A 13,277-nucleotide genomic window follows, 5' to 3' on the forward strand; every position below is an offset into this window, starting at 1 on the left:
GTAAGAGTTTAAGGGGCATGAGTTCTTTAAGCTGTGGAACTTGCTATTTTCAGTCTGTTTGACTTTGCTGCCTAGGTAACATCTCCACTTCTATTTGATTTATCTGCTGCTGTTGTTTTCTGTAGTCCCTTCTTTAAATGTGAACTTCATTCACTACTGTGAGCTCTCCATGAGCACAGTCCACCTACTCACTAGTTCTCATAAGAAAACTACTCTCTCGATCCATAGCACTGCCAAAGCCCCTCATTTTGACAGGGTATTTAAACTACAGGAGATCCTTGGCTGCCCCTGCAGATGGATGTTGAGAGGAGATGAGCATGACTGAAACACTTGACCCTGGAGGCCCAGATAAGATTCAGCCCAGTGAGTGGTGGCAAGAGTGAAATCACGAATAAGGCTGACCAGCAAGTCATCATTCCTGGTCTTCAAGCAGCATCTCCCATCATCACAGATCAGTTTTCTGTCCATAAGAAACTTTAATTCATCCTCTGGGGTTGGCCACATGGCCCTGTGGTTAAAGGAGCTGGACCCCACAAGGCTGACCACCTGGTTCAAATCCCAGCCTGGTGACTTGTAAAACATACCAGGTGTGGGGTCAGCAGGTAGCATGGTGGTTAGGGTGCTGGACTGCCACATGGCTAGTCACGGTTCAAATCCCAGACCTGGCATCTTGAAAATCACACCAGGCAAGTGTGCGTGCATGCCCAGAATCCCAGGAAGAGAGTGGAGAAGAGATTTCAGTATAGCCATTCCCCTTGTGGGGGGCAATTCCTCACTTCCCCTGTCACTATCTTTCTCTTGTTCTCTCCAGGGAGTACACACACCCTATAGCAAAAACCTTAAAAAAAAAAAAATGCCAGGTGCATTTTGTGTGTGCTTGGTCAAAATCCTGACAGGATGGAGAAATGGAAGAGAAGGGATTACAGTATGGTCATGTCCCTTTGGGGGTGGGAGTGCGTTCTCTCTCTCTCTTTTTCTCTGTCTCTCTGTCTCTCTCTGATGAGTGTTAAGTATCCTCTGACTAAAAAGGAAAAAAAAAAGTCGTCTTCTAATGCTTCGTAAGTACCTGTGGGTTAGTGAGCATGATGAGCTGATGGTAGCAGCAAATATGCGGAAGTTTCTGATGCCTACTGTACAATTAGGCTACCATCATTATATTCCTTTCCAAGCTTCTTACATTTTGGCTGACTTACTGCATATTATTCCAAGCATTTTTTCTTGACAATTTTGGGGAGTTTTTTCCCTCAACTTGTATGTTGAAAATTTTACACCTACTGAAAATTAGCAAACATAATAAAAATGAATATTCGTATATTCTTCAATTATATTAACCAGGTATTGACATTTTCACACATTTGTCTTATCTGTCTTTCCTCTATGAGTATGGTATGTGTGTATACTTTTGTTTTGGCTGAACCACTTGAGGATTAGTTGATATTATGACACTTTATTGCTAATATTTCAACATAAATTTCCTAAGAACAAGAGCATGCTCCGGGACCAGCAGTTAACATAATGGCTATGTCGCTGGACTCCCATGTAGTCGACTGCAGTCCAAGTCCCGGACCCGGTGGCTTAAACTTACGCCAGGCGCGTGTGCATGAGTGCCCAAGATCCCGAGTGGAGTATGGAAGAAAAGGGATTGTGGCGTGGCCATCCCCACTGGGGGTGGGGTGGGGTGTGGGGTGATTTCTCGCTTTCTGTCTCTTTCTGTCTTTCCAGCGAGCACACACACCCTATAGCAAAACCTCTTCAAAACAGATTTATCTGCTGCTGTTGTTTTCTGTAGTCCCTTCTTTAAATGTGAACTTCATTCACTACTGTGAGCTCTCCATGAGCACAGTCCACCTACTCACTAGTTCTCATAAGAAAACTACTCTCTCGATCCATAGCACTGCCAAAGCCCCTCATTTTGACAGGGTATTTAAACTACAGGAGATCCTTGGCTGCCCCTGCAGATGGATGTTGAGAGGAGATGAGCATGACTGAAACACTTGACCCTGGAGGCCCAGATAAGATTCAGCCCAGTGAGTGGTGGCAAGAGTGAAATCACGAATAAGGCTGACCAGCAAGTCATCATTCCTGGTCTTCAAGCAGCATCTCCCATCATCACAGATCAGTTTTCTGTCCATAAGAAACTTTAATTCATCCTCTGGGGTTGGCCACATGGCCCTGTGGTTAAAGGAGCTGGACCCCACAAGGCTGACCACCTGGTTCAAATCCCAGCCTGGTGACTTGTAAAACATACCAGGTGTGGGGTCAGCAGGTAGCATGGTGGTTAGGGTGCTGGACTGCCACATGGCTAGTCACGGTTCAAATCCCAGACCTGGCATCTTGAAAATCACACCAGGCAAGTGTGCGTGCATGCCCAGAATCCCAGGAAGAGAGTGGAGAAGAGATTTCAGTATAGCCATTCCCCTTGTGGGGGGCAATTCCTCACTTCCCCTGTCACTATCTTTCTCTTGTTCTCTCCAGGGAGTACACACACCCTATAGCAAAAACCTTAAAAAAAAAAAAATGCCAGGTGCATTTTGTGTGTGCTTGGTCAAAATCCTGACAGGATGGAGAAATGGAAGAGAAGGGATTACAGTATGGTCATGTCCCTTTGGGGGTGGGAGTGCGTTCTCTCTCTCTCTTTTTCTCTGTCTCTCTGTCTCTCTCTGATGAGTGTTAAGTATCCTCTGACTAAAAAGGAAAAAAAAAAGTCGTCTTCTAATGCTTCGTAAGTACCTGTGGGTTAGTGAGCATGATGAGCTGATGGTAGCAGCAAATATGCGGAAGTTTCTGATGCCTACTGTACAATTAGGCTACCATCATTATATTCCTTTCCAAGCTTCTTACATTTTGGCTGACTTACTGCATATTATTCCAAGCATTTTTTCTTGACAATTTTGGGGAGTTTTTTCCCTCAACTTGTATGTTGAAAATTTTACACCTACTGAAAATTAGCAAACATAATAAAAATGAATATTCGTATATTCTTCAATTATATTAACCAGGTATTGACATTTTCACACATTTGTCTTATCTGTCTTTCCTCTATGAGTATGGTATGTGTGTATACTTTTGTTTTGGCTGAACCACTTGAGGATTAGTTGATATTATGACACTTTATTGCTAATATTTCAACATAAATTTCCTAAGAACAAGAGCATGCTCCGGGACCAGCAGTTAACATAATGGCTATGTCGCTGGACTCCCATGTAGTCGACTGCAGTCCAAGTCCCGGACCCGGTGGCTTAAACTTACGCCAGGCGCGTGTGCATGAGTGCCCAAGATCCCGAGTGGAGTATGGAAGAAAAGGGATTGTGGCGTGGCCATCCCCACTGGGGGTGGGGTGGGGTGTGGGGTGATTTCTCGCTTTCTGTCTCTTTCTGTCTTTCCAGCGAGCACACACACCCTATAGCAAAACCTCTTCAAAACAGCTCCTATGGGGCTGGCAGGTAGTGTGATGTTTGGGGTGCTGGAATCCCACATGGCTGACCACAGTTCGAGTCCTGGATCTGGTGGCATTTTCTCTCTCTCTGGTTAAATTGACAAATGATTAATTAACTAATTAATTCCTTTAATTTTTTTTTAAAAGAACATGCTCCTATGTTACATTAGGAAATTTAATATTGATATGAAACAATTATCTAATGTGTAGTCTATATTCAAATTTCTCCAGCGATCCTAATAATGTCCTCTATAACAAAGCTGTCTTTTCTTTTAATTGATCAGTAAACTGCCAAGGATCTTGCATTGCATGAAGGGAATAGATCAAGAAATCTGTATCCTATCTCTTTTTTCTCTTGAGTATTCAGCTGACTACTAAATAGTGTAACATGGCCAAAACTGAATGTGTCCAAAACTTAGCCTGCATAAACTGCCAATTCGTAAGCATAATTCTTTTGAAATACACTTTTTACTGTGGAAAGCATCATCCTACTTTGATTGTCAGCCATGGGGAACTGGGAAAATGAGAAAATTATTTGGCAAAATTCATAAATATGTGTTATTACTTGGCTAATAGCCAGATCAAATTGGGCAACTTTTCAATCATATGATCAATTTGGATTTTATTTGAAGTTGTATTATAAGAAATGATGGATCACTAATTCAAGTAAATGCCATGCTTTGATTTAAAATGTCATTAAGTGAAAGGCTGAGTTTGAGTCTCTGTTGGGAAATGCAAGACAGATACCCTTATATATTCTGGTGATATTCTAATCCATTTTTAGGAAACAGGCTACAAAGCACCCTAGTTTAAACATATATATAACTATGGTTGGCAGTGGAGATAAACACAAAGAATGCCCTGTTTAATTATTTTGGTAATAGAGAAATTCTTTTCAGACAATCCATAACATGCCTTTTTTTCCCTTCAAAATTGTGCCTATACATGTGACTTTTATAGATAGATAGTGGTGATTAGTCTTTGATGAACTCTAATGTGCAAAATGAGAGAATTAGATACATCAGATAATTTGCATTCCTTTCTTTTCTATGCCTTAGCTATCAAGGTATTTAAAGTAAAAATCAAATTTGGAGTCTAAGTTATGAGTGTATGAAATATTTACTGTATAGTCATTCTTGTACATTGAAATACACACATACACAAAACAACAGACCTTTACAGAAAAATGCACAAATAGAAATGACCTCATTAAATACATTAGTCTGGATGCCTATAACAGATGAAGGAAACGAAATGAGGAATGGAGAGAAAAAAGACCCATGATGACAGTAAGTGGTGAATGAAAGCATACATGTATATAAAGAGGGAGGTAGCTATTAAAACCAAAAAGAAAAAGTGACACCAGTAAGGAGCCTGTGGTACCACGTTTTCCTCTTGTACTGACTGGCAAAATCACCATGTCTGACAACTTCTGAGGAATCTGATTAAATGTAGGGAGGTCTTCATCAACGACTGTAGCAGAACCAAATTCCCAAACTCTAGCATTCTCCCTTCAAGCAATTTTAGAGGCACCTGAAGGCCCCTGAAACTTGAAGATACTAAGCAATTTACATCTTGTAGCTAATCTACAAGTACATAATCTACAAGTAATAAATACTTTTTAAAGTACTGACTGACTCATCCCTAAGGATTATGACAATCACAAAATTAAATTTCCAATATCAAAATATTTTCAAACATCATACTATATGACTGTTGTCTATTATGAACATTTCCAGGTTGCACAAAATAAATATTGAATACCAATTATTTTAACTCTAGACAGAAACAGATACAAGAGCAAAGGAACAAATACTATTTTATTGTCCTACCGCAGCATTGTTAAATGAGAATTTTTAAATATGTGTCTAGTCTTGCTAAAAATAAGCAAGTCTTTTGTATATTAATAACATGATTTACCCAATTCTAATTGCTCTGAGAATAAGAAGGGTTTTTTTTATTATTATACTTTTAAAATATTGAAAGTGATCAGATCTGGACAGAATTGTGCCCCAAATTCCCCATTAAAAATGCTATAACATCTTGAAAAACCAATCTTGCTTTTCACCTTCTCTTTTCCCACTGATTCATAATGACCTTGTCTGTAATCTTTAAATAATTATTTCTTAGGCTGTTTTTCTTTAAATCAAGTATTTAACCAGTGACCTTTTTCTCACACTCCTTAAAAGTGACTTTGATAATTCAGCTACTTCTTAACTTCAGTCTTCAAGTTGCTACTTTTCTCATTTGATTTAAAATAATTATGCTAGCCAGGTTAGATCCAATTTGCCCAAAGTGCAGAAAGTCATCTCGTTGGTATTTTCTAAATATCATTAAAAAATTATGAAAATACTATGCCTAGAACTGGTTTTGTATTTCACTTTCTTTCTATCTAGAAATTTTAAACCTGTTTAAACCATCTCTCTATTCTAAGATCACATCATTTTTAAATGATTATTTTTGCTAATACAGTGATCTGGACATAAAACCTTCCCATGGGATGCAATTATACTAAACATATTTTAAGAATACAGTTTGGGCCCAGCCTCAGTGGCATGAAGAGTAACATGCTACACTGTAATGCTGGAAGCCATATGGCTGACCTTGGGTTTGGCTCTCCCATTGACCTGGAACTCGCCGGCGGGCATGACTAACTGGGATGAGGGGAAAATGCATGATAAGATCCTGTTGAGGGTCCCTGACTTTCTCTCTCATGTGCACACATATGCACACTGCATCATGAAAAGAAGTATTTCAAATTTAAAAATATATATAATAACTGTTTGAGTCCCCAGGGAAATAGTGCTATATAAATGCAAGGGGCTGGGAACCAGCAGTTAGCGTAATGGCTATGTCACTGGATTCCCACGTAATCGACCGCAGTTCACGTTCTGGACCCGGTGGCTTAGAACTCATGCTGGGCGCGTGTGCGTACGTGCCCAAGATCCCGAGAGGAGAATGAAGGAGAAGGGATTGCGGTGTGACCATCCCCCCTTGGGGGTGATTTCTCGCTCTCTGTCTCAATGTCTCTCTCTGTCTGGCGAAAACCTCTCAAAAAATAATTAATTAATTAATTAATTAATTAAATAAATGCAAGGGGTTAATATCCACAATCACTATTTTACAGAACCTGAGAAGACTCTAGGTAGACAAAAATCATGACCACAGTAGAGAAATATAGGGGACTAGACTGAATACAAAGTAATCGAACGGCCTGTCCTGGAATTCATTTGTAAAATAAATCACTGATACCAAGCTGTTATTTTGTCATGTTTCTCATTTTTACCAAATTAATATGAAAAAGTGGAATATATATTCTGATCATTTATTTGAACTATAGATAAAGAGCTCTGCTAATTTTAATTTTTTGTCTTACGTTATTCAGTCCAGATCCATGAATTCCAATGCACTATTCAGAATCTCCATGTCTCTGGGGACCAGACAATGCATAGTGGTAAACACAGTGTCCTGTGAGGCAATCCCACTTGGGGAGGTTCTGAATTCCAGTCCAAAGACCTCTCTGAATGTGTTGGGCACATGCTTGTGCGTTACCAGGGACTGATTAGAAGCTGGGGGTAGAGAATGGATGATGTTATAGGGGTGCTGTCTCTCTCTCTCTCTCTCTCCCAGAAGAAGAAGGAATAAATAAATAAACTTGAAAAATAAAGAATCCTCATTCCTTCACATTTCTTCTCACACAATAGCTCTCTAACTCAATGTGCCACAGCAGGTAGATGCAATTTATTTCTTTAATCTGGCTTTGGTTTTATTGAACTGTTGAAAAAAATCATAATAAGAATTTTGGTGTTATTGAGCCAAAAGAAGAAATCATAATGGTAATTCATACAAAATTATATTCTACCAAAGCATCATACTGAGAAGTAAGGCAGTTCTCGGATAGGCAAATATAAGGATTGCAGAATCAGCTTTGAGTAAGGACAACACACAAGATAGTAACATCTATTTTCATTACTGCAAGCCCAGTGGTAAGCATTTGCCGTTGATTACATGTGAAGATTTACATTTGGAGAAGAGTAGTGGGAAGTGTATGTTGCCAGCTCCCGATTTAGCATGACCTGCTTTGCTCAGATGCGATGTGGTCCCTTTTAGATTCTGTGAGTAGTAGTTTGTATGTGTTCTGCAGAGAAAGAGATCTAATACATCATCTAAAACCATGATACCATCAAACTTTATATTTGCATACTGGTAAAAGCACTTCACGAACTCTTCTTAACACTTTAACACACCATCCCTAATGGTTTTCAGAGGACCACCTTTTGGAATATGACACAGCACGACTTGATAATGATGAACTGTTGGTGTGACGTTGAAATACTCAGGCCACTCTTTAAATAATGCCTGCAAAGGAACAAAGCAACTTGTCCCAGTTTTTCACAATAGAAAACCTTCCAAATAGTTGTTATTCACAGAGATGTATTTGAATAAAGGTCACTAAATCCAAAATTGCTGTGCCTCATTTTAGGTTGACTGGTAGGCTGTTTTACCGACCCTGGTATTATAGACATTGAGGCTGTGGCATAGACTGCCCACACGCTGGCTGCCAGGGGTCTTGTAACGCTTACGTGAGAAGACTCAGAGCTCAGGGCTGGCAACTCTGTTCCTTTTACCCAAGCTGAAGGTATGCACTAGAGTAAGTGTCTGCTTTTCTGAAACATTGAGTCCTCATAATCAATCTGTGGGAAGGAAAGTTTCTATTCTTTAGAAGGGGGTCGCAGGGACATGGTGAGTGGTTTGTACCTTGAGACCCCCAGGGGTGCCCTACCTGTACTGTCTCTCCATCTTCCCATCCCACTGGGCTCACGCTCATGGTTCTACATCCCTCCTTCCCTGCTTTAGTAGGTGACTGCTTTTTTGTAATTTCTTCCCATCACGAGTTTTTCTTCTGAGAGACAAAAGGAAGGTTGGCTGACCGTGAGCTAAGCATTTCCACAGACCTTCATTTGTAATGTTATTGTCCAGCTATCTAATTTTCCCTTCTCAAAAATCACTTTGAGGATGGCTTTGAAAAAAAGCTTCAAATTCCCCATGAGGCTTTAAGAGTCAGCTGGAATGAGAGTCTGCTGCCGCTGCCCCCAGGATAGGTCAAGGCTATGCATTTAAGATGAAGTCTCTTTCATCTCTTTAAGCCTTATCTGTTTAGGAGAAACAGCCCAAGAAGCATCCGCTTGAAAAACACTCATTTGATTTCATTTTCACTGTGCCACCTTCAGCTCATTCCACACTGTCACAATGCCTCAACATGCACAATTTGGCTTATCCTGAGATTGTACAGTTACTGTCAAAATATTCGCCAGAGAAAAGAGATGTACCAATATTTTTAAACTTCAATAAGGAAATGAGAATTGATGTTGCTGTATTAACATTATCCATAGCAGCGCACACACTCTATTTTTTCAGAGTAGAATAGTGAAATGAAATGTGTGGAGCTGTCATTTTAAACTAAGAAGTACTCCAGGAAGATATGAAATCTGTAATATTTGGGAGGGTAGTCTTTAAAGAAGATATTTAACTGTGAAATGTCAAATAAAAACACAAGGTTTCATTTGTTTACTCTTCACTAGATTTCCAAGGTCACTTAGAAGATCAGATGTTTTACCCAGATCTTCTTAGCCTCATTTCCTGAAACTATTCTATAGACAGTTCAGACTCACTGTGGATTTTTGATCTGAAAGAAGCTAATCTTCAGGAAGTGGAAAGTATTTTTAGAATATTTGCCCTGTAAAGAAATAAGTTTGTTTTAACAAGTGCTCTGATTGATAAGTAGTTGTGAGCTCACCACTGAATAGCTGATACTATAGTGACTTTGTCCATGTCTCCAGCCCCAACCCTAGAAAATGATACAGATTTATAGCAGAGGGGGCAGCTTTTGAAAAATTGCCTGATCCCAGCTGAATCTATGAACTGCATGTCAAAAATATAGGACTTGGAACCAGCAGTTAGCATAATGGCTATGTCGCTGGACTCCCATGCAGTCGATCGTGGTTCGCGTCCCGCGGTTCACGTCCCGGACCCGGTGGTTTAAAACTCACGCTGGGCACGTGTGCGTGTGTGCCCAAGATCCCGAGAGGAGAATGGAGGAGAAGGGATTGCGGCATGGCCATCCCCTCTGGGGGGTGATTTCTCACTTTCTGTCTCTCTGTCTCTCTCTGTCTGGCAAGCACACGCGCCCTATAGCAAAAACCTCTCAAAAAAAAAAAATATATATATATAGGACTAGCAAGGATCTGGAAAGTTCCTCCAGTCTTTCCAGACATATATAAGGAACTACTAAATCTGTCTACGGGTACTTTACTTTGGATACCCTCTTATTACTTTTTAAGTACAATTATGAAAACATTATCACATCTTAAATCAAGCATTCCTGGAGAGGGAGGAGTACAATGTTTGTGCAAATGATAAAACTGAACTATCAAGACTAAACTGCAGGCTTGCCCAAGGTACATGGTAGATAGGAACTAACCCAACTCTTGTCATTTTTCTCTTCCTACCACAGTCAAGAAAACCAGGAACATGGTTCAGGCATGAGTTCTAGTCACTTCTCTATTACTATCTAGTTGTGTACCCTGAGTAAATGACAACATTTTTGCATCTAAGTTTTTTCATCTGCAAAATGGGAATAATTCATGCTCTATCTGCCCTACAAAGAATTTATAAGGATCTCACAAGTCACATAGTCAATCCTTGCCTTCCTTGCCCATGCTAGAAAAGAAATGATAAAGACCTTACTACCAAGACAACAGGAAAAGCAAGATCAGACAGTATAGGTGTGAGGGTAAGTAAAAGCCTAAAGTTTGGGCTTATCTTCTAATTAGATGTTACTTTTGTCAAATCAATCAACATCTTTGTTTCTCCATTTCCTCAGCTACACAACCTCTCAAAAAAAAAAAAATATATATATATATAGGACTAGCAAGGATCTGGAAAGTTCCTCCAGTCTTTCCAGACATATATAAGGAACTACTAAATCTGTCTACGGGTACTTTACTTTGGATACCCTCTTATTACTTTTTAAGTACAATTATGAAAACATTATCACATCTTAAATCAAGCATTCCTGGAGAGGGAGGAGTACAATGTTTGTGCAAATGATAAAACTGAACTATCAAGACTAAACTGCAGGCTTGCCCAAGGTACATGGTAGATAGGAACTAACCCAACTCTTGTCATTTTTCTCTTCCTACCACAGTCAAGAAAACCAGGAACATGGTTCAGGCATGAGTTCTAGTCACTTCTCTATTACTATCTAGTTGTGTACCCTGAGTAAATGACAACATTTTTGCATCTAAGTTTTTTCATCTGCAAAATGGGAATAATTCATGCTCTATCTGCCCTACAAAGAATTTATAAGGATCTCACAAGTCACATAGTCAATCCTTGCCTTCCTTGCCCATGCTAGAAAAGAAATGATAAAGACCTTACTACCAAGACAACAGGAAAAGCAAGATCAGACAGTATAGGTGTGAGGGTAAGTAAAAGCCTAAAGTTTGGGCTTATCTTCTAATTAGATGTTACTTTTGTCAAATCAATCAACATCTTTGTTTCTCCATTTCCTCAGCTACACTTAGGAAGTTATCCCAGAACATTTCGAATATTTATTTTGATTCAGTCTATGAGGTTCCACCCTAGTTTCATTTTCTGTGCACCATGCTACCTCTGAGATTCTGCTATACTCCCTAAAGACTGGACCTTACATGCTATAAAAAGGCAAGATATTGACAAATCAGTGGAACACATAGGCAGTCTCACTGTGATTTTTGGGGGGGGAGGGGGCTTGTTTTTGTTTTTGTTTAAGGATTATTAGGAGCCTGTAGAAGCCTAGTGGGATTAAAATCACTGGGCAAAGCATAATGAGGGATAGGAATCGAATTATTTTAAGAACTACTATGAGATTGTCCCTGGCTTGCTTAGAGGAACTCACTAAGTCTTATTAGTCTGCATGATGCCCGGCAGGGACAGCCTCTGTGAAGTGTCCCCTTCTTCCCAGGGATCATTAGTACTGCTTAGCTCTAACCACAGCAGCAAATGTCAGCCACTCAAAGAATCAACTGCTTAATTAGATTTGGAAAACAGAAGGAAAAGGAGAGTTCTCAATGTAAAATGCAGGTCAGTGTTTAGGAAAGGAAAGCTCAGGGCAGAGTAGATGTTTTCCCATTAGCATCTGAAGCAAAATTTGGAAACTTACAGCAAAATTAGCTGGTGCCATAAAAAGCTAGGAAGAGCATCCTTTCTGAACTTGAAGAACAGTTACCCACTGAAGGGATCCTCTTCCCTTAGACTGCTTCCCTCACAGCCTGAATGCAGGGCAGAGCATTTCATTGCACCTCCCTGAGAGAAAAGTGTTGCTCCCTCTGTTATCTCGTAAAACTCAGACACACACACATGCACACACACACACACACACACACACACACACACACACACACACACACACACACACACACACACACACACACACACACACACACACACACACACACTCATTTCAGTCCAGTCCTTGACAGTTCACAAAGAATTTCCAGGCTTCTTGTGTTGGTACATGTATAACACAGTGATAGAAGTGGCCCAACCACAGTGATGCAGGCAGTAGCCACCATTGTGGGATGCTGGAGTCACCTAGGCCAGGTCTAGATGCTGGGTTGGTCTGAATAGACTCCATGTGCCATATGCACCTATGAACCCGGCTGGCTGGGAGGCACAGAGGAAGGATCGTGTAGTGACAAGATTCCAGCAAAGGTATCTCTCTCACTCTTTCTCTCACTAAATAAACTTAAAAGAGAGAGAGAGAAAAGTGAAGTTCAAAACATGTAGGTAATTTGCCCAGTTTCCCAAAGATGAGGGGAAATATAAACCCCAAACCTAAGTCACTTGATAGAAAAGCCAGTACTTTCTCTGCCATTTAGATCTAACCTGTGCTCTTCTAGGTTAATGGTTTTTATTCAGTACTGAAGTATATAAAAAAGTACCAAGGTATATATAAAGAAAAGAAATATGGGGGGCAGCAGGTGGTATGGTGATTAGGGTTCAAGACTCCAAAAAGATTGACTGTGATTTGAGCCCCCAACCTGGCGACTTGTTTTCTCAATTTCTCTCTCTCTCTCTCTCTCTCTCTCTCTCTCTCTGGTTGTCTTTCTCTTTCTCTGGTGAGTGCATGTGCCCTATGGCAAATTAAAAATAATAATGAATAAAAATAAACAAATAATTACATTTTTTAAAAAAAGAAAAGAAATACATATAAATGGTCCCTGATCTCAGGAGATAAAATTTTTATAAGCAAGTCTGCATATTATAAACATCCAACAGAAAGCAAACTTACAGGCGTAGGGGTTCTTAAAAAGTGTTAGAGGGAAATATTGGTCAGAAATTGTGCTAGTGGCTGGAGAATTAATTTTCTAGAGGAAGTCGGTTTGGTGCTAACTTTTTGGGTTCTAATCTCAGAGCATCCACTTTGGAGCATCTGTTGAAACTGCAGCAGATGGAGCAAATCAGAAATGTATTTTCCTTTTTATTTTATCTTTAGCTCCTTAGAGAAACTTGAGCCATGGGGTACTGTGAAGAGAAAATTTAAAGTTCATTTCTATATCATCATTTGTAATATAGACATAAACATTACTTTTTCCTGAGGGAATTATTTCATTCTCCTCTGTCCCCGGTGGGTTTTATAATTAAGCCTTATTGAAATAAAAACTGAAAATTAGACTAAAATGTGATGTTTTCAGAAGAATACTCTGATTTGCATTTTCTTTTTCAGTCTCAATGGACACATGGTCCTCTGATGCCTTTGTTTGAAAACCAAGAAGTTTGTTGTGCTGATTTATCTGTC

The 13,277-nt window shown here is 39.7% G+C and overlaps 1 protein-coding gene across 2 annotated transcripts in view; it reads left to right on the plus strand.

The window, feature by feature from the left end:
• The window catches only part of SERTM1 (serine rich and transmembrane domain containing 1), a 30,657-nt gene that overhangs the window by 14,569 nt on the left and 2,811 nt on the right, over positions 1-13,277 (plus strand). Inside the window, exon 3 of one of the 2 annotated variants that reach the window (XR_001370784.2) lies at positions 13,206-13,277. The exons of the other annotated variant lie outside the window; for it this stretch is intronic. The gene's annotated coding sequence lies outside the window, so the exon portion shown is untranslated. The remainder of the gene's footprint in view (positions 1-13,205) is intronic. 2 annotated transcript variants of the gene reach the window in all.

Source organism: Tupaia chinensis, unplaced genomic scaffold, assembly GCF_000334495.1.
Source record: "Tupaia chinensis unplaced genomic scaffold, TupChi_1.0 Scaffold000402_1, whole genome shotgun sequence".
NCBI classification, from domain to species: domain Eukaryota; kingdom Metazoa; phylum Chordata; class Mammalia; order Scandentia; family Tupaiidae; genus Tupaia; species Tupaia belangeri.